Source organism: Tursiops truncatus, chromosome 12 (assembly GCF_011762595.2).
Source record: "Tursiops truncatus isolate mTurTru1 chromosome 12, mTurTru1.mat.Y, whole genome shotgun sequence".
NCBI classification, from domain to species: domain Eukaryota; kingdom Metazoa; phylum Chordata; class Mammalia; order Artiodactyla; family Delphinidae; genus Tursiops; species Tursiops truncatus.
In genome coordinates this window covers 30050584-30069147 of record NC_047045.1, presented here as the reverse complement: position 1 = coordinate 30069147, position 18564 = coordinate 30050584, and the positions used below count along the sequence as shown (strand labels likewise).

At 36.3% G+C, this 18564-nt stretch overlaps 1 long non-coding RNA gene across 1 annotated transcript in view; it reads right to left on the bottom strand.

Moving 5' to 3' along the window:
• Window positions 1-17574, bottom strand: part of LOC141276083 (uncharacterized) — a 134121-nt gene extending 116547 nt beyond the window's left edge. The window contains exons 1-2 of the long non-coding RNA XR_012325022.1: window positions 17445-17574; window positions 12116-12233 (exon numbers count right to left, since the gene is read on the bottom strand). This is a non-coding gene — a long non-coding RNA (uncharacterized lncRNA). The remainder of the gene's footprint in view (window positions 1-12115; window positions 12234-17444) is intronic.
• Window positions 17575-18564: the final 990 nt, after the last annotated feature.

Here is an 18564-nt window from a genome sequence, read left to right as displayed (position 1 = left end):
GGTTTTGAGGAACCTCCATACTGTTCTCCAGAAGTGGCTGTATCAATTTATATTCCCACCAACAGTGCAAGAGGGTTCCCTTTTCTCCACACCCTCCCCAGCATTTATTGTTTGTAGATTTTTTGATGATGACCATTCTAACCAGTGTGAGGTGATATCTCATTGTAGTTTTCATTTGCATTTCTCTAATGATTAGTGATGTTGAACATCCTTTCATGTGTTTGTTGGCAGTCTGTATACCTTCTTTGGAGAAATGTTTATTTAGGTCTTCTTCCCATTTTTGGATTGGATTGTTTGTTTTCTTGATATTGACCTGCATGAGCTACTTGTATATTTTGGAGATTAATCCTTTGCCAGTTGCTTCATTTGCAAATATTTTCCCCATTCTCAGGGTTGTCTTTTGATCTTGTCTATTGTTTCCTTTGCTGTGCAAAAGCTTTTAAGTTTCATTAGGTCCCATTTGTTTATTTTTGTTTTTATTTCCATTTCTTTAAGAGGTGGGTCAAAAAGGAACTTACTGTGATTTATGTCATGGAGTGTTCTGCCTATGTTTTCCTCTAAGAGTTTTATAGTGTCTGGCCTTACATTTAGGTCTTTAATCCATTTTGAGTTTATTTTTGTGTATGGTGTTAGGGAGTGTTCTAATTTCATTCTTTTACATGTAGCTGTCCAGTTTGCCTGGCACCACTTATTGAAGAGGCTGTCTTTTCTCCATTGTATATTCTTGCCTCCTTAATCAAAGACAAGTTGACCATATTGTGTGGGTTTATCTCTGGGCTTTCTATCCTGTTCCACTGATCTACCTTTCTGGTTTGGTGCCAGTACCATACTGTCTTGATTACTGTAGCTTTGTAGTATAGTCTGAAGTCCCAGCAGCCTGATTCCTCCAGCTCCGTTTTTCTTTCTCAAGATTGCTTTGGCTATTCGAGGTCTTTTGTGTTTCCATAAAACTTGTGAAATTTTTTGTTCTAGTTCTGTGAAAAATACCATTGGTAGTTTGATAGGGATAGGGATTGCATTGAATCTGTAGATTGCTTTGGGTAGTATCGTCATTTTCACAATGTTGATTCTTCCAATCCAAGAACATGGTATATCTCTCCATCTGTTTGTATCATCTTTAATTTCTTTCATCAGTGTCTTATGGTTTTTTGCATACAGGCCTTTTGTCTCTTTAGGTAGGTTTATTCCTAGGTATTTTATTCTTTATGTTGCAATGGTAAATGGGAGTGGTTCCTTAATTTCTCTTTCAGATTTTTCATCATTAGTGTTTAGGAAAGCAAGAGATTTCTGTGCATTAATTTTGTATCCTGCTACTTTACCAAATTCACTCATTAGCTCTAGTAGTTTTCTGGTAGCATCTTTAGGATACTCTATGTATAGTATCATGTCATCTGCAAACAGTGACAGTTTTACTTCTTCTTTTCAGATTTGGATTCCTTTTAATTCTTTTTCTTCTCTGATCTGTGTGGCTAAAACTTCCAAAACTATGTTGAATAATAGTGGTTAGAGTGGAAAACCTTGTCTTGTACCTGATCTTAGTGGAAATGGCTTCAGTTTTTCACCATTGAGAAGGATGTTGGCTGTGCGTTTGTTGTGTATGGCCTTTATTATATTGAGGTAAGCTCCCTCTATGTCTACTTTCTGGAGGGTTTTTATCATAAACTGGTGTTGAATTTTGTCGAAAGCTTTTTCTGCATCTATTGAGATGATCATATGGTTTTTCTCCTTCAAATTTTTAATATGGTTTATCACATTGATTGATCTGTGTATATTGAAGAATCCTTGCATTCCTGGGATAAACCCCATTTGATCGTGGTGTATGATCCTTTTAATGTGCTGTTGGATTCTGTTTGCTAGTATTTTGTTGAGGATTTTTGCATCTATGTTCATCAGTGATATTGGCCTGTAGTTTTCTTTTTTTGTGGCATCTTTGTCTGGTTTTGGTATCAGGGTGATGGTGGTCTCATAGAATGAGTTAGGGAGTGTTCCTCCCTCTGCTATATTTTGGGAGAGTTTGAGGATAGTTGTTAACTCTTCTCTAAAAGTTTGATAGAATTCGCATGTGAAGCCATCTGGTCTTGGGCTTTTGTTTGTTGGAAGATTTTTAATCACAGTTTCAATTTCAGTGCTTGCGATTGGTCTGTTCATATTTTCTATTTCTTCCTGATTGAGTCTTGGCAGTTGTGCATTTCTAAGAATTTGTCCATTTCTTCCAGGTTGTCCATTTAATTGGCATATAGTTGCTTGTAGTAATCTCTCATGGACCTTTGTATTTCTGCAGTGTCAGTTGTTACTTCTCCTTTTTCATTTCCAATTCTATTGATTTGGGACTTCTCCCTTTTTTTCTTGATGAGTCTGGCTAATGGTTTATCAAGTTTGTTTATCTTCCCAAAGAACCACCTTTTAGTTTTACTGACCTTTGCTATCATTTCCTTCATTTCTTTTTTCTTTATTTCTGATCTTATCTTTATGACTTCTTTCCTTCTGCTAACTTTGGGGTTTTTTTGGTCTTCTTTCTCTAATTGCTTTACGTGGAAGGTTAGGTTGTTTATTTGAGATGTTTCTTGTTTCTTGAGGTAGGATTATATTGCTATAAACTTCCCTCTTAGAACTGCTTTTGCTGTATCCCATATGTTTTGAGCTGCCATGTTTTCATTGTCATTTATTTCTAGGTATTTTTTGATTTCCCCTTTGATTTCTTGAGTGATATCTTGGTTAATTAGTAGTGTATTGTTTATTCTCCATGTGTTTGAATGTTTTACAGATTTTTTTCCTGTAATTCATATCTAGTCTCATAGCTTTGTGGTCAGAAAAGATACTTGATATGATTTCAATTTTCTTAAATTTACTGAGGCTTGATTTGTGACCCAAGATATGATCTATCCTGGAGAAAGTTCCATGGGCACTTGGGAAGAAAGTGTATTCTGTTGTTTTTGGATGGAATGTCCTATATTTATCAATTAAGTCCATCTTATTTAATGTATCAGTTAAAGTTTGTGTTTCCTTATTTAATTTCATTTTCAATGATGTGTCCATTGGTGAAACTGGGGTGTTAAAGTCACCTACTGTTATTGTGTTCCTGTCGATTTCCCCTTTTCTGGCTGTTACCATTTGCCTTATGTATTGAGGTGCTCCTATCTTGGGTGCATAAATATTTACAATTGTTATATCTTCTTCTTGGATTGATCCCTTGATGATTATGTAGTGTCCTTCTTTGTCTCTTGTAATAGTCTTTGTTTTAAAGTCTGTTTTGTCTGATATGAGAAGTGCTACTCCAGCTTTCTTCTGATTTCCATTTGCATGGAATATCTTTTTCCATCCCCTCACTTTCAGTCTGTATGTGTCCCTAGGTCTGAAGTGGGTCTCTTGTAGACAGCATATGTACAGGTCTTCTTTTTGTATCCATTCAGCCAGTCTATGTCTTTGGTGAGAGCATTTAATCAATTTATATTTAAGGTAGTTATTGACATGTATGTTCCTATTGCCATTTTCTTGATTGTTTTGGGTTTTTTATTGTAAGTCTTTTCCTTGTGTTTCCTGCCTAGAGAAGTTCCTTTAGCATTTGTTGTAGAGCTGGGTTGGGGGTGCTGAATTCCCTGAGCTTTTGCTTGTCTCTAGAGGTTTTAATTTCTCCATCGAATATGAATGAGATCCTTGCGGGGTAGAGTAATCTTGGTTGTAGGTTTTTCCCTTTTATCACTTTAAATATATCCTGCCACTCCCTGTGGCTTGCAGAGTTTCTGCTGAAAGATCAGCTGTTTACCTTATGGGGATTCCTTTGTATGTTAATTGTTGCTTTTCCCTTGCTGCTTTTAGTATTTTTTTCTTTGTATTTAATTTTTGATAGTTTGATAAATATTTGTTTTGGCATGTTTCTCCTTGGATTTATCCTGTATGGGACTCTCTGAGCTTCCTGGACTTGACTTGACTTCCTTGACTATACCCATACCCATATTAGGGAAGTTTTCAACTATAATCTCTTGAAATATTTTATCAGTCCTGTTTTTTTCTCTTCTTCTTCTGGGACCCCTATAATTCGAATGTTGGTGTGTTTAATGTTCTCGCAGAGGTCTCCTAGATTGTCCTCAATTCTTTTCATTCTTTTTTCTTTATTCTGCTCTGTGGTTGCTATTTCCTCTATTTTATTTTCCAGGTCACTTATCTGTTCCTCTGCATCAGTTATTCTGCTATTGATTCCTTCTAGAGAATTTTTAATTTCACTTATTGTGTGGTTCATGATTGTTTGTTTGCTCTTTAGTTCTTCTAGGTCCTTGTTAAATGTTTCTTGTATTTTCTCCATTCTATTTCCAAGATTTTGGATCGTCTTTACTACGATTACTTAGAATTCTTTTTCAGCTAGACTGCCTATTTCCTCCTCATTTGTTTGGTCTGGTGGGTTTTTGCCTTGCTCCTTCATCTGCTATGTATTTCTCTGTCTTCTCATTTTGTTTAACTTACTGTGTTTGGGGTCTCCATTTCGCAGGCTGCAGGTTCGTAGTTCCCGCTGTTTTTGGTGTCTGCTCCTGGGGGTAAGGTTGGTTCATTGGATTGTGTAGGCTCCCTGGTGGAGGGGACTGGTGCCTGTGTTCTGGTGGATGAGGCTGTATCTTGTCTTCCTGGTGGGCAGGACCCCATCCGGTGGTGTGTATTGGGGTGTCTGTGACCTTATTATGATTTGAGGCAGCGTTTCTGCTAATGGGTGAGGTTGTGTTCCTGTCTTGCTAGTTATTTGGCATAGGGTATCCAGCACTGTAGCTTGCTGGTCATTGAGTGGAGCTGGGTCTTGGCATTGAGATGGAGATGTCTGCGACAGCTTTCACCGTTTGATATTATGTGGAGCCAGGAGGTCTCTGGTGGACCAATGTCCTGAAGTCGGCTTTCTCACCTCAGAGGCTCAGGCCTGACACCCGGCAACCACCAAGACCCTGCCAGCCACACAGCTCGAAGAAAAGGGAGAAAAAGGAAGGGAGGGAGGAAGGAAGGAAGGAAGGAAGGAAGGAAGGAAAGAAAGAAAGAAAGAAAGAAAGAAAGAAAGAAAGAAAGAAAGAAAGAAAGAAAGAAAGAAAGAAAGAAAGAAGGAAAGAGAAAGGAAGGAAGGAAGGAAAGAAGAAGGAGAAATAAAGAAAGAAAGAAAGGAAGAAAAAATAAAATAAAGTTTTTAAAATAGAAGACAAGTTTTAAAAAGAAAAAAATTAATTAAAAAAAAGAGAGAAAGAAAGAATAGAGCAACCAAACCAAAAAGCAAATCTACCAATGGTAACAAGCAGTAAAAACTATACTAAAAAAATAAAACCAAACAAAACGGACAGTCAGAACCCTAGGACAAATGTCAAAAGCAAAGCTATACAGACAAAATCACACAAGGAAGCATACACATACACTCTCACAAAAAGAGAAAAAGGGAAAAAAAAAGAAAAAAATATGAAATAAAAAAAGGAAGACAGCAACCAAATCAATAAACAAATCTACCAACGATAATAGCTCTAAGTACTAACTTAGGTAAACATAAAACCAGAAACAAATTCGATGCAGAAAGCAAACCCCAAGTCTACAGTTGCTCCCAAAGTCCACTGCCTCAGTTTTGGGATGATTCCTTGTCTATTCAGGTATTACACAGATGCAGGGTACATCAAGTTGATTGTGGAGATTTAACCTGCTGCTCCTCAGGCTGCTGGGAGAAATTTCCCTTTCTCTTCTTTGTTCACACAGCTCCTGGGGTTCAGCTTTGGATTTGGCCCCGCCTCTGTGTGTAGGTCTCTTGAGGGCATCTGTTCTTTGCTCAGAGAGGACTGGGTTAAAGTAGCAGCTGATTAGGGGGCTCTGGCTCACTCAGGCTTGGGGGAGGGAGGGGTATGGAATGCGGGGCATGCCTGCAGCGGCAGAGTCCAGTGTGACATTGCAAAGGTCTGAGGCGTGCCATGTGTTCTCCCTGTGAAGCTGTCTCTGGATCATGGAACCCTGGCAGTGGCAGGCTGCATAGGCTCCTGGGAGGGGAGGTGTGGAGAGTGACCTGTGCTTACACACAGGCTTCTTGGTGGCTGCAGCAGCAGCCTTAGCGTCTCATGCCCATTTCTGCTGTCCGCGCTGGTAACTACGGCTCATGCCCGTCGCTGGAGCTTGTTTAGGCGGTACTCTGAGTCCCCTCTCCTCGCACACCCCAAAACAATGGTCTCTTGCCTCTTAGGCAGGTCCTGAGTTCTTCCCGGACTCCCTCCTGGCTAGCTGTGACGCACTATCCCCCTTCAGGCTGTGTTCACACAGCCAACCCCAGTCTTCTCGCTGGGGTCTGAACCTAAAACCCAAGCCTCAGCTCCCAGCCCCCACCCGCCCCAGTGGGTGCGCAGACAAGCCTCTCAGGCTGGTGAGTGCTGGTCGGCACCGGTCCTCTGTGCGGGAATCTCTCCGCTTTGCCCTCCGCACCTCTGTTGCTGCGCTCTCCTCCATGGCTCCGAAACTTCTCCCCTCCACCACCCGCCATGTCCACCATTGAAGGGGCTTCCTAGTATGTGGAAACTTTTCCTCCTTCACAGCTCCCTCCCCAAGGTGCAGGTCCCGCCACTATTCTTTTGTCCTTGTTTTTCCTTTGCCCTACCCAAGTATGTGAGGAGTTTCTTGCCTTTTGGGAAGTCTGAGGTCTTCTGCCAGCGTTCAGTAGGTGTTCTGTAGGAGTTGTTCCACTTGTAGATGTAGTTTTGATGTATTTGTGGGGAGGAAGATGATCTCCGTGTCGTACTCCTCTACCATCTTGAAGGCTCAAAATAACTATTCTTAATTTTGCCTTCTTAATAGAATCTATTTCCATCTAATAATATAGTTATTTATTAGTGTGTGCTAATACCTCTGTTCGACTTTAAGATTTTTAATGTAAAAATCCATATCTGATTCATCTTCAACGAATTAATGCCTAGTCCTGTTCATTTACCAGAAACTCAGTAAAAACATTGTGACATCCACTTTATGAGTATTTGTTGAGTATATCAGTCTCTTTCAAACATTTTGATCATGTCTTCTCATAAAAAAATGTGTTGTGCATACACCCATATTATATATTTAATTATTTGGAAATGAAAACATGTATTAATAGACTAATACATTATATGGATTATAATACAATCAGAAAAATGTTAAAAAAATTAAAGATAAAAAATAAATATAAATGGAAGTCCTTACATTTTTTCCTGTATCCCATTACTTTATGCTTATGTATGTTTTGTGGGGTAAGCCCTTCTTTGGAGATCACTAACACATTATTCCCATTATATTATAACACAAGAATTATTAACAACCTGCACTAGTACTGCTTTAATCATCCAGTGTTGTTGAGAAATGAGCATTCTGCATAGTTTACTTCCTATGTAATGGACGTTTAACCCATAACAGGAAAGGAATCTGGCCAGCTGCCAAGTTGCTCATTGAATGCCTACCACATGTCAAGCACTGTGACACATCCTTTGTGTCCATAATCTCATTTGATTCTAAGAACAATCCTGCAAAGTTTAAGTCCACCTTACAGATAAGAAAACAGATTTTCAGAACATTAAAATATTCATGACTGTCACAGATGAGACACAGGATCTGAATCCACATTTGTCTAAACTTATACCCTAATATACCCAGTATAAATTCTTCCTAACACACCTAGTCACAGCAACTTTTAAACTCATAGGTTTAACCTCTCTTTTAAACACATATGTTTAACCTCTCTTGACATTGTCCTCAACCTGGCCCTCTGGCCTGTGCTGTGGCAGTCCACACAGGCATGGAGGCTGAGGAAGGAAAGAAGCCCTAGCTCACAGACACTGATCCCCAACACTATAAGAGTATCCTAATGCCCTTTGCACTGATGAAATTTCATGTTGTCAACTCACTTTCACATAATCTGTCTCACCGTCTTATAGGTAAAATAATGCATGTGCAGATGCAACACTTCCTTTTTGCAAAATTAATTTCTGAATCAAAAATTAAAGCAGAAAAAAATCAAATAACCTTACCGTCTTGAAAATTATATTGCTGTAATTTTTCTTATCAATGTCTATTGAGCTTTGAGCATCAGTTAAAATGGGTTTAGTTTTTACCTATATAAACTAATAAAAATAGTCATCTTTTTCACTTTCACTTCCTCTAGGCTACTTACTTCAGATAACATGATGGAACACTTGACCATGATTGCAAAAATCTAGCACAATATTTTAAAGAACTTTATCATTAGAACATAGTACTTCAGAAAATGTAAGTCACAATTTTCTTCAAATTATACTTTTCAGCACAATTTTAGGCAGAAGCAGCATTAACTTTATATGCAAATCTTAAGAGCTACAATGATATTTAAAAGCTAATAAGGATTTCTCAAGAAATATGTTCTGAAAAATATCCTAGGACAAAATTTATAAATATTACCTCACATTAGCAGAATTGTACAAATATTTAGCAGAAGAATATCATGGCTGTTCTTAGATGGGTTTATGATAATAAAATGATTTTTCCACTGAGAATAACAGTGTAGGAGTAGAAAGAAAAAGTTAGTATTATATATTTGGAAGAGCTTGTTCCTGACATTTTATTTAAATGGTGAATTTAGCCCATATAAACAATACTCTGTTCAGACTTCGGACATTTGATTCTCTATTACTTGCCATGATAAATTTTGGCAAATAATGGCGAATCAGGTGAGTTTCAACATTATGGAACAATTGTTTAAAAAATTCACTGCAATTTCAAAAATTATTTTATAGCTTTTTAATTTCCTATCTCCTATACTCATATTTCTCTATTGTTCATGCTACATATCAAGTGCTAATTAGAAATTCCAGAGAGTTTACTTACATTTTTGTTTAAAATGTTTTGCTTTTTAAGTAGTACTTGGAAGAGACTGTTAACATATTGTTTCCTCACATATATTCTTCCCTCTCCTAGGAAGAAACCCTCAAGTTTGAGATGAGCACACACACTTCCTGACTGTGTCCACAAGGGATTGGGGGTGCCATATACCTTCTTTTTTTCTCACTACTACGTGGAGTGCAGAAAAGGCAGTGAGCCATGTGTAAGAGGGACACAAGTGAGGTGGCAGACGGAAGGAGCTTCGGGTCTTGGCGCTGTGAGATTTCATTCTGGCCCTCGACCAACTCTTTTTCTTAAATGAGATAAACCTCATTCTGCTCAAGCCACTCTACTGGGGGTTTCCTATTACAGAATCTTTTTTTTTTTTTTTTTGTCCTTAAAATTACTGGCAGAGATAGAAGCAGATTTTTCAACTGAAAACCAGTTTTACTAGAACACAAGCTCACAGCAGGTAAGAGTTAAATAGATTTTTCTTACTTTAGAATACAAAACAAAAGGAAGAAAAATGAAAAACTATGTTCATACACGCATTCCAAAATTTGCTAATTAAACACATGCTTATTTGGTATTAAAAATGTCACGTTTCCTGCCATGAGTTGCAATGTAGAGATGAATAAAGCATAGTCCCTGTCCTTAAGCATATTATCGTCTAGCTGAGAGGACACACAAATTGTCAAGCATTAACTATTCATTTATTCACTTTTTCACTCATTCCAATGGTAGTGTGAGCACAGAAGTACAGAGTAAAAGTGGCCCAATTCACTCTGGTAGGTGGAAAAGGATATTCTTTTAGAATATAGTGCCTGGAGTGAATTTTAGAATATGAGAAAGAATTACTCAGGAACGAATGTCGAGGAGGCACAGCAAAGAGAATTTGGGAGAGGAATCATGGCCATTTGAATTTCATCTGGATAGTTATCAGCTTCTAATTGATGACTCAAGTAAGCTAAGGACTGGAAAGTCTTAAGTACATTGGGAAGTTAAGTGGAGTGCGTGAAGGTGGGGGAAGATCACCAGGGCAAGTGGGAGGGCATCACAAAGCCAGATTGCCATAGGTTGTTGTCTGAGGAGTAGGTGGACACAAAAATAAAGAATAGACTATTTCAGGATGCTTGGTTGTGGAGAACTCACACTTGTGCCATTCAAACTTTCAATGAAATTAGTTTGGTATTCTCATCAGTGGATGGGCTTTCTAACACAGCTTAGGTCAGCTGTTATGAATAACATCAGAACTCCAACTGGAAACTGCAATTCTTTCTTTGCAATTTTGTATTATGGCTCATTGTGGCATTATGAAGAATCTCTTCCATACTGGCAGACATGCCTCTAGAATGGTGCTACCAGAATGTAGTAATAATCTAGAAGGCTACTGACTTAGGATAACCTGGCTTGACTTTTCATTGCTGAGTTGTGCTAGTGTAGTGTGTAAATAGCACAGCACCTGGATGCTTAATAGCTAAATCTGCTAACTGTTATATATAGAATAGATAAACAACAAGGTCCTACTGTATAGCACAGGGAACTATATTCAGTATCCTGTGATAAACCATAATGTAAAAGAATATAAAAAAGAATGTATATACATGTATAACAATCACTTTGCTATACAGCAGAAATTAACACAACATTGTAAATCACCTATACTTCAATAAAAAAAGAGAGAGAGAGAGAGAGAGAGAGAGAGCTAAATCTGAATGGCTACTTCCTATTTGACTCCTCTTTTCCCTTTACTTTCTACAACTGTCAGTCTGCAAGTGAAATCCAACCTACGGCCTGTTTTTGTATGACTCTAAGTTGAGAAAGGTTTTTACATTTTTAAAGGACTGGAACAACAACAAAAATATGCCACAGAGATTTATGTGGTCCACAAAGCCAGAAATATTTACTATCTGGTCATTTGCAGAAAAAGTCTATCAACTTGTGCCCTAGAAAATGATATAGAGTTATCCTACTACCTCTGCTTTCTGTCCTTTCCTTTCACAATCTCGTCTGATTTTAAGAGGGCTTATTGTTTAATAGTCTCTAAGACTATTCTCCATTTCTAATCTGTCACTTTATTGACTGCTACTCAATTCTTCTTGTTTTTCCTATATCATTTACCTTCCATCTTCTTTCCCTCTTGTGTCTCCTAAAATCCTTGACCTCAATATAGGGGAGCTGGGCACATAATAACCCTACACAAAAAAGTATTTCTTGTTGGTGACTAATTACAAAGTATCAGAAATGTAATCTTCAAGTATTCATCTTACTTTTTACTGATTCTTCAGGTCAAAAAACCAACAAACAAGAGAAAGTTGAAAAAAATTTCACGCCTTCCTTCTTTATCTAGCTACTTCCCTCACTCCTTTTTCTTAATTTCACTCCTTTTATCTTTGACTATCATTATCCTAATTAGCTCTAGTCCACTCACTGGTTATCAATTATTTCAACTCCATGTAATTGAAGAAATTCTTATTTTTTTTTACTTGAGTTTCTGTGCATGTGTGTTTGAAATGTCAAATGTAGTCATATACATCTCTTAGAACTTTCTAAATTATGTTTCACTTTTTAAAGGTGAATTGAAGCTACAGAAAAGTGACCTGGGCATTTTCCAATATGGGTTTTCTACTCTTTTCAGAGAGTAGGCTTGGTAATTGCCAATGATCAACATAAAAAGGAGCTACCACAACAGTTTTCACATTACAAATACTTCCCTTAAAAATATTTAGTGGTATCTACTTCAACTTTTTTTTTTTTTTTTACTTGTTAATGCTCAAAAAATATGTGTTTTTCTCAGACCTTTCCATTGCCACAGTCTTGTATAAATGACAGGGCAATGTAGTCCTAAAAGTCCAACACTATAAGTGTTATGAAAAAAAGTTTGTTGTGCAATGTTCTAACTTCCACTTACTCCATAAAGACAAAGACAAGTTCTCTCATTATTGAAGTAATATAGAATATATTCTGGTTATGCAAAAATAAGAACTTCAAGCCTGAATGGCAACAACATTTCTATGTAATGAGCCTGTTTACACACACCAAATTTAAATGTCTTAGGTTTTTTACTGGTATCTTTTAGAGGCTAAATCAAACCCTAAGGATGTAATCAAATTAAAAGGATTAGTACTCATTAATAAGCTGGCAGTAATATTTCATCAAAAGTTTGCTAAGTGTCTCTCTGCAAAACCAATAGATAAAAGCAGGCAGTGCATAAAAGTGTCTGTCTACTGCATTAAAACATGACGAAAATAATATTTCTTAACATTGCCAAAGAACCATCTATTTCTGAAGATCATACCAGTTCCCACTGCATAGGCCAGTAAGGGTCATTAAACACCAATGGGTCTCTGAGTCCTTCTTCAGAGTCAATGACATTGTAGACTTCACTCGGGATCTCATTTTCTTCCACACAAGGTCTGCAGGGCAAAGAAGGCAAATGAACTATGAAAAACATAATCACTGCTTTTACTGTTGCTTTTTTTGTCATAAAAATTCCATTTATTTAAATTCCATTAAAAAGCACATTTGGCTGCCAAGAGTATAAATATATACTTTTATTATACTTAGCATTTTTCATTTTCAAAAAAAATTCTGACATTTGTTTGGATAAAAATGCTAAAGTATTTTCAAACTACCTGCTTTAGCTAACCACTTTCTACGTGTTTGTTGCACATAATAAATGCTGGAAAAACAAGTGATTTAGAATGCAGTTCAAAAACTGTATATATTTCCCATTATAAGTTATCAGCTTACACTGATCATTATCCTTACTATGTCATGTGCCTTCCACTATGACTTTTCCCAAAATACAGCTCTTAAGGGAGTGATTTAAATTACTTGAGCTGTAGTGGAAAACATTTTTTAAAAATCTCATTTATCTAATTGCTGTGAAGTATTTAATAAATCATTAACCGAGCAAGTGACAGTATTAGAAATTCAGAAAGGCTCTTTAACACAACATTCTCCGTAAGACAAAACTATAACTCAGTCATTCACATTTGCCTGTGCAATTTGGAAGATTACCAAAACCAAATATTGGGGGAAATAATTAAGCAATGACATTGACAATACCGTCTTAGAAATAAATTTAAATTTAGTAAAATTAAAGGAAAAATTAAACTATCAAATACTAGAGTCATTCTTATTTAGGAATATATACAAGATTAAACCAAGATTATAAATTTATTAAAAATAGAAAGTATATCTAATTTCATTATTGTCCCAACACTGTGCACATGAGGTGTTTGGGAATTATTTGCCAATTTATTTCCAGAGTATTGAAATGGAATAGCCAAGTAGCAGCATTTACATAAGATGTCTAGGAATGCTCTCTACAACATCATTTGCAAAAATAATAAGCTGGAAACAACTTAAATGTCCATCAATATGAAATTGTTCAAAAATCATGTTATATTCACATAATGAAATACTATTTAGCAGTGAAAAGAAACTTGATCTATAGATATCAACTGGATCCATTTGGATAAATTTCAAGAATTGTAAGGAGAGGACAGAAGAATACATATGCTATGCTATCATTTATATAAAGTTTTAAATCATCCCAAAACAAGTTTTAAAATCATTTTAAATTACATATATATATATATATATAAAAAATACACACACACATATATATAGTATTTGAATCTAAACATATTTAGGAGACTCCTCTGAAGAGGGCAAGGAGGGGACTAGCTTTAAGGGAGGGGCACACGAGGAATTAAACTCTAGTGATTTACTTCTTTAAAAAACCTGGGGCAATTATGACAAAATTATGAGTTTAACAAATATAGATGGTGTGTATCTGTTATACATTATATTGGTGTGCATATCTTATGTGTATTTGGAATATGTTATAATGAAACAAAACACACATACACAAACAAAATTAGTGAGACCTAGCTGTTACATTAATGAGCCAAAAAATGGCTTCTGTACATTGGCCCTATGTTGTCTATTTCTTCACAGCAGCTCGGCACTGTAGCTCCAAAGCCCACCGAAAAATCCCAAATTTTTACACATCCAGTTGCTTTAAATGTAGCCCAAATAAGCAGGTTTTAGCTTTTTAGAGCCTTCCTGCTTTGCATACCACACAAAACTGCACCCAAGATCTGTTAACCATAGATCAGATAAACTCTGTGGCTATAAAAGAAAGACCCCAAACTGCTGCTGCCCTTCAGAGTTCTCTGACCCAGAGACTCTCCATCATGCTGCTCAGCAACATCATCTAGACAGGTAATCCCCTTCCTGATCCTTCTCTGATTTCCCTTGCCCTCCTCCTCTTCTAGGTATAGTCCCCCAGCCATTGCCTCTGGAAGGTCTCCTGCTGTGAGGGACATTTCCCCAAGTGCAAGCCTGTCAAAGCACTGCCCAAATAAAACTCATTGTGTGCTACTGCCACCTCATGGTCATATCTGTTTCTTTGATCAGCCCCCAGATCCCTCGAACTCGATACACCAGGGAAAAGAACTAGAAAATATATCAGGATAATTCTAGATTCTATCCTCCAACTTGACCCTTTCAGTAGTTAGAAGGGTTCAAATAACATTAAGGTAGCTAAACATGTTCAGTCTTTGATAAGAAGAGGATCATTATTTCTCCAGGAATAGTTTTTAGCTGTGAGGTTTTAGAAACTTTTTGGATGGCTATTTAAGGGACTGAAAGATTGTAGCACGGAGCATGGTGTTCAAAGGGCCGCATGGCATCTTCTCAGCCTGCCCTGCTGCTTGCACTGTGAAGCCCTCCACCCTATGTCATTGCGATGACCACAAGGCCTGTCAAGCATCAAAGCGACAGCATTTGAAACTTATGTAATAACAAATTTAAGTAGGAGAAGAGAAAAGGAAGTTTTATCAAAGGTAAGAACTTAAAAATACTAAAGCAATGACAATAAAAGTGGAATAAAAGAAAGCATAAAGCAGTAAAGTAATAAAAATTAATAAATGGAAGTTAAAATTAAAGTACTTAGCATAGAAAAATATGTTTATCATAATTTCATTTTCTCTTTCACCTGTATGTTCATATAAGCATTCATGGACGAACACTTAAGAAAATGTGAAACTGGGAAAGGGATCAAGAAAATCTCTTTATGACCCTCTGTACCCTTTGAATTTATTTTATACCAAGTGCATGTACAACCTTTACATTAACAAAAATTTTAAGACAAAACAAACATCAAAATCTCCTAGATTTTCAATGGAATTTTAGAATCTATATTTTAATAAAATTTCTAGTTTTTTAAAAGCTATTTATATCCAATAGAAAGTCAGTGGGCTGTATGTATCCCAATGTCCAAAATTCTGACCTCTGCTCTGTATCTTCAAAATTCTACTGCATATAATTGGAATTCAGAAGTGTAGGAATCCTATATCTTGAGACAACAAATAATAAGAATAAAATAGGTTACTTCCTCCCAAGATCTGATATAAATTAACATTATAATGCATTGAATCTGAAAATACCCTTGTTTCGTTTAGCTCAAAATAAAGTGGGTCTTTTTTTCAGAAAATTATATTTTAATGTATATACTTCTATCTTCATATCCCATTCAATTACTTTCTCAGGATTAACACTGAGAGGAAATCTAAATATTTGGAATCTAAACAGCTTAGCCTTTCAAAATATTTTTCTCTATACTTATATTTTAGCACTTTGTTAAATTGCAACATTTTCATATCCCTCTTCCTGACTCCTGAACACACTGACCTGCACTGAGTCTGTGTGGGTGACGCTGAGATGCAATGAACAACAGGTACCTTCCCCATCTTGAATGTCCCCGAAGAGCACCTGCTGTCTTCAAAAATGATTTAAGTGACCCAGGTTTGAGGCATCCCATTGCAATGATTATATTTCTTATAACTGAAGAAAACTGTGTGAAAGCTACATCTTCTCTGTTGGATCCAAATTCACAGAACTGCATAGCTGAGATTCAGAGCCCTAAATAGGATGTCATATAGGAAAATGCCAAACTGGCCCCAAGTGACGATTCCTTTTCAATTTTTGAAAACAGTAATGTTAACCATTGCATCATTATCTATTATCCTTCTGCTAGATGTTTTATAGAAAAGCTCTATTTTGGAACTCAGTACATTATTTCACAATTCTACTAGTTTTCGTTAATCATACATGCGTATACTCAAGCACACACACATACGTACACAGCTATTTAACAACCAAATGAAGATACAAAAAAATTTAAAAATAACTTAGCACATATACTCTTTTTATTTCTTAACAAGTTTCCTTTACTTTTTTTTAGGGAAGTAAATGTGACAGATTAAAAAAAAAAAAAAATTGGCCCAGAGACTATCTTTGAGACAGCCATGGGAATAATCTGCTATAGAGAATGAAGCCACAGCCATGATACAGTTAGAGGTTTGGGAGCCTCGCCAAGAACAAGCTGATAGGGCCTGCAGACTAACCTCAGTTTGTGCAGTTTTCAGGCAGATAATAGCTGCATGATTAGAAACCACTTCACTGACTCACCTGAACCTTATTTCCAGTTTTCCTTTTCTGCCAATCTCACAGCATGGTTTAGAAAATATTTTTTCTTTGAAGAGATACCAACTTATTAACTATCCACCTGACAGTGTACACAAATTTGCATCTAAGCAGGATGTCCTTCTACAGGAAATTGTTAAGACATTAAAAATTTTTAGGCAATAATGCAAATATACTTCACTGAAAAAAATTTGTCTGAAATAATAAATATTTTTATTCTTCCCCTTTATTACATACTACAAAAAACAATCAAACAAAAGACTTGTGTATTCCTTTACAAATTAGTAAATCCATGTGCTAGAACAGGGGTCAATAAACTTTTTCTGTAAAGAACCAGAGAGTAAATAACTTAGACATTATGGGCCTTTATAGTCTCTATAACAACATTCAACTCGACCATAGTAGCCAGAAAGCAGCTATAGACAATGCATAAATAATGGCCTGAATTCCAGTAAAGTTTTATTTACAAAAACAGGTGCAGGCAGGATTTGACCTTTGGCCTTTGGACCATAGTTTGTCGAACTCAGTGCTGTCCTATAGTATGATTTTATCAATGATACAGCTGATAACTATAAAAAGGAACATCTATAAATAAGTATAAAGGAAAAAATATCGATTTCCTACTGAGGTATTTGTGTAATTTGATCTTAAACTATGGCATTAAATTCCAGAGATAAGGTTTCTGAAAAATGACAAGAATTAAACAAATACACTTCTTTTTAGTTCTTCTGTTTTTGGTCTTTCTGTTTACTCTTCAAAGTTTTTGTTGTGTTTAAAAAATAGTAACCGACCATACAACTAGAAAGAGGGAAAACTAACATTTCAAAGGTCAGCACTGCTGACAATTGAGTTCTCTGCCAGGTGAAATGGGCATTGACTCATCACAAGAAAACAGAAGTGGATGTTTCCAATGAATGCCCCAGAAAGTGTGTTTTTAATGAAAGATTAGTCAATAAATGCAAAATATACTTCTTCCAAAACTTAAGGTTCAAAGTAGAAGCTTTCTAGAAGAGATTTCTAGAATGCATCAGATATTTGTTTAGCTCCGCAAACCCATAGCACTGCCTTTATTCACCATCCATGAAGCATTCTCACAGCCAAAATGCAGTGCTTAGTAAGCATCTTACCCCAGATGGCTTGAAGATGTACAGTAGCACTGAAATTACAATATGCACCATGACTTGTTTGGTCATCCAACTTTGGGAATGGAGCACCCTTGTCTCTATAATGAGCAGTCTGATGTCCCATGCAGTTTACCTGTGGTAAACAGGAGTAAACATAACTAACCAAATGTTGGCATATTAGTGAGATGCAAACAGAAATATTTTTCTTTTTTCAAGCGGCTTTAAGCAACGAGTAGTCACCATACATAATTTACTCACATTTGTACTTTCATGCAGAATAGTATGCATTTAAAATTTCTCAGCATAAATTAGAATTTACTCCAGGGCAATAGTTTCTCAAACTCAACATCTTACTAAAAAAGCCAAACAGTATAAGTCCAAGAACAAGATTTGTTTCACTTTTGCTTTTCTAATTACCAAAAATATCTCTTCCCTCAACTTTGTTTCCTCTAATTCTAATGATTCTAAATCAACTAAATAAATATTGGAGTTTGGGTTTTTCACATAAAAAACCAGGGGTATTTACACAAATCCAAGCATTTTTTTCATGCAACCATGTGAAATTACTATTAAAAGCACTTACAAATGTCTTACCATTGTATGTCTCCATGCAAATAGAAATAACATGATTAAACAGTCTCTGTATGTATATATGTATTATATGGCAAGATACAATTGAAATCAGGTGAAAGGAAAACTTTTAGGTAATTTCTTTAGAAAAGTCCCTTTTCCTATGTTGCAATTGCATATTATTCCCATCTTTGTTTTGCCCCTAATACTCTGTATTTGATAGAAAATGAAAGGGAGGCAGGCACACTGACATTCCTCTTCACGTTTCAGGGGCTTCTGCCTCTATTATGAGTGTCCAATTTGGTTGTAATATTCATTTTTAGAGATTATTATTCAAACTTTGGATTCCTAAAACTACCTCTAAAGTCTGATAAAATATGCTTCCCTTACTTTCTAAAAGAATATGACATATATACACTACCAAATGTAAAATAGATAGCTAGTGGGAAGCAGCCGCATAGCACAGGGAGATCAGCTCAGTGCTTTGTGACCACCTAGAGGGGTGGGATAGGGAGGGTGGGAGGGAGATGCAAGAGGGAGAAGGTATGGGGAT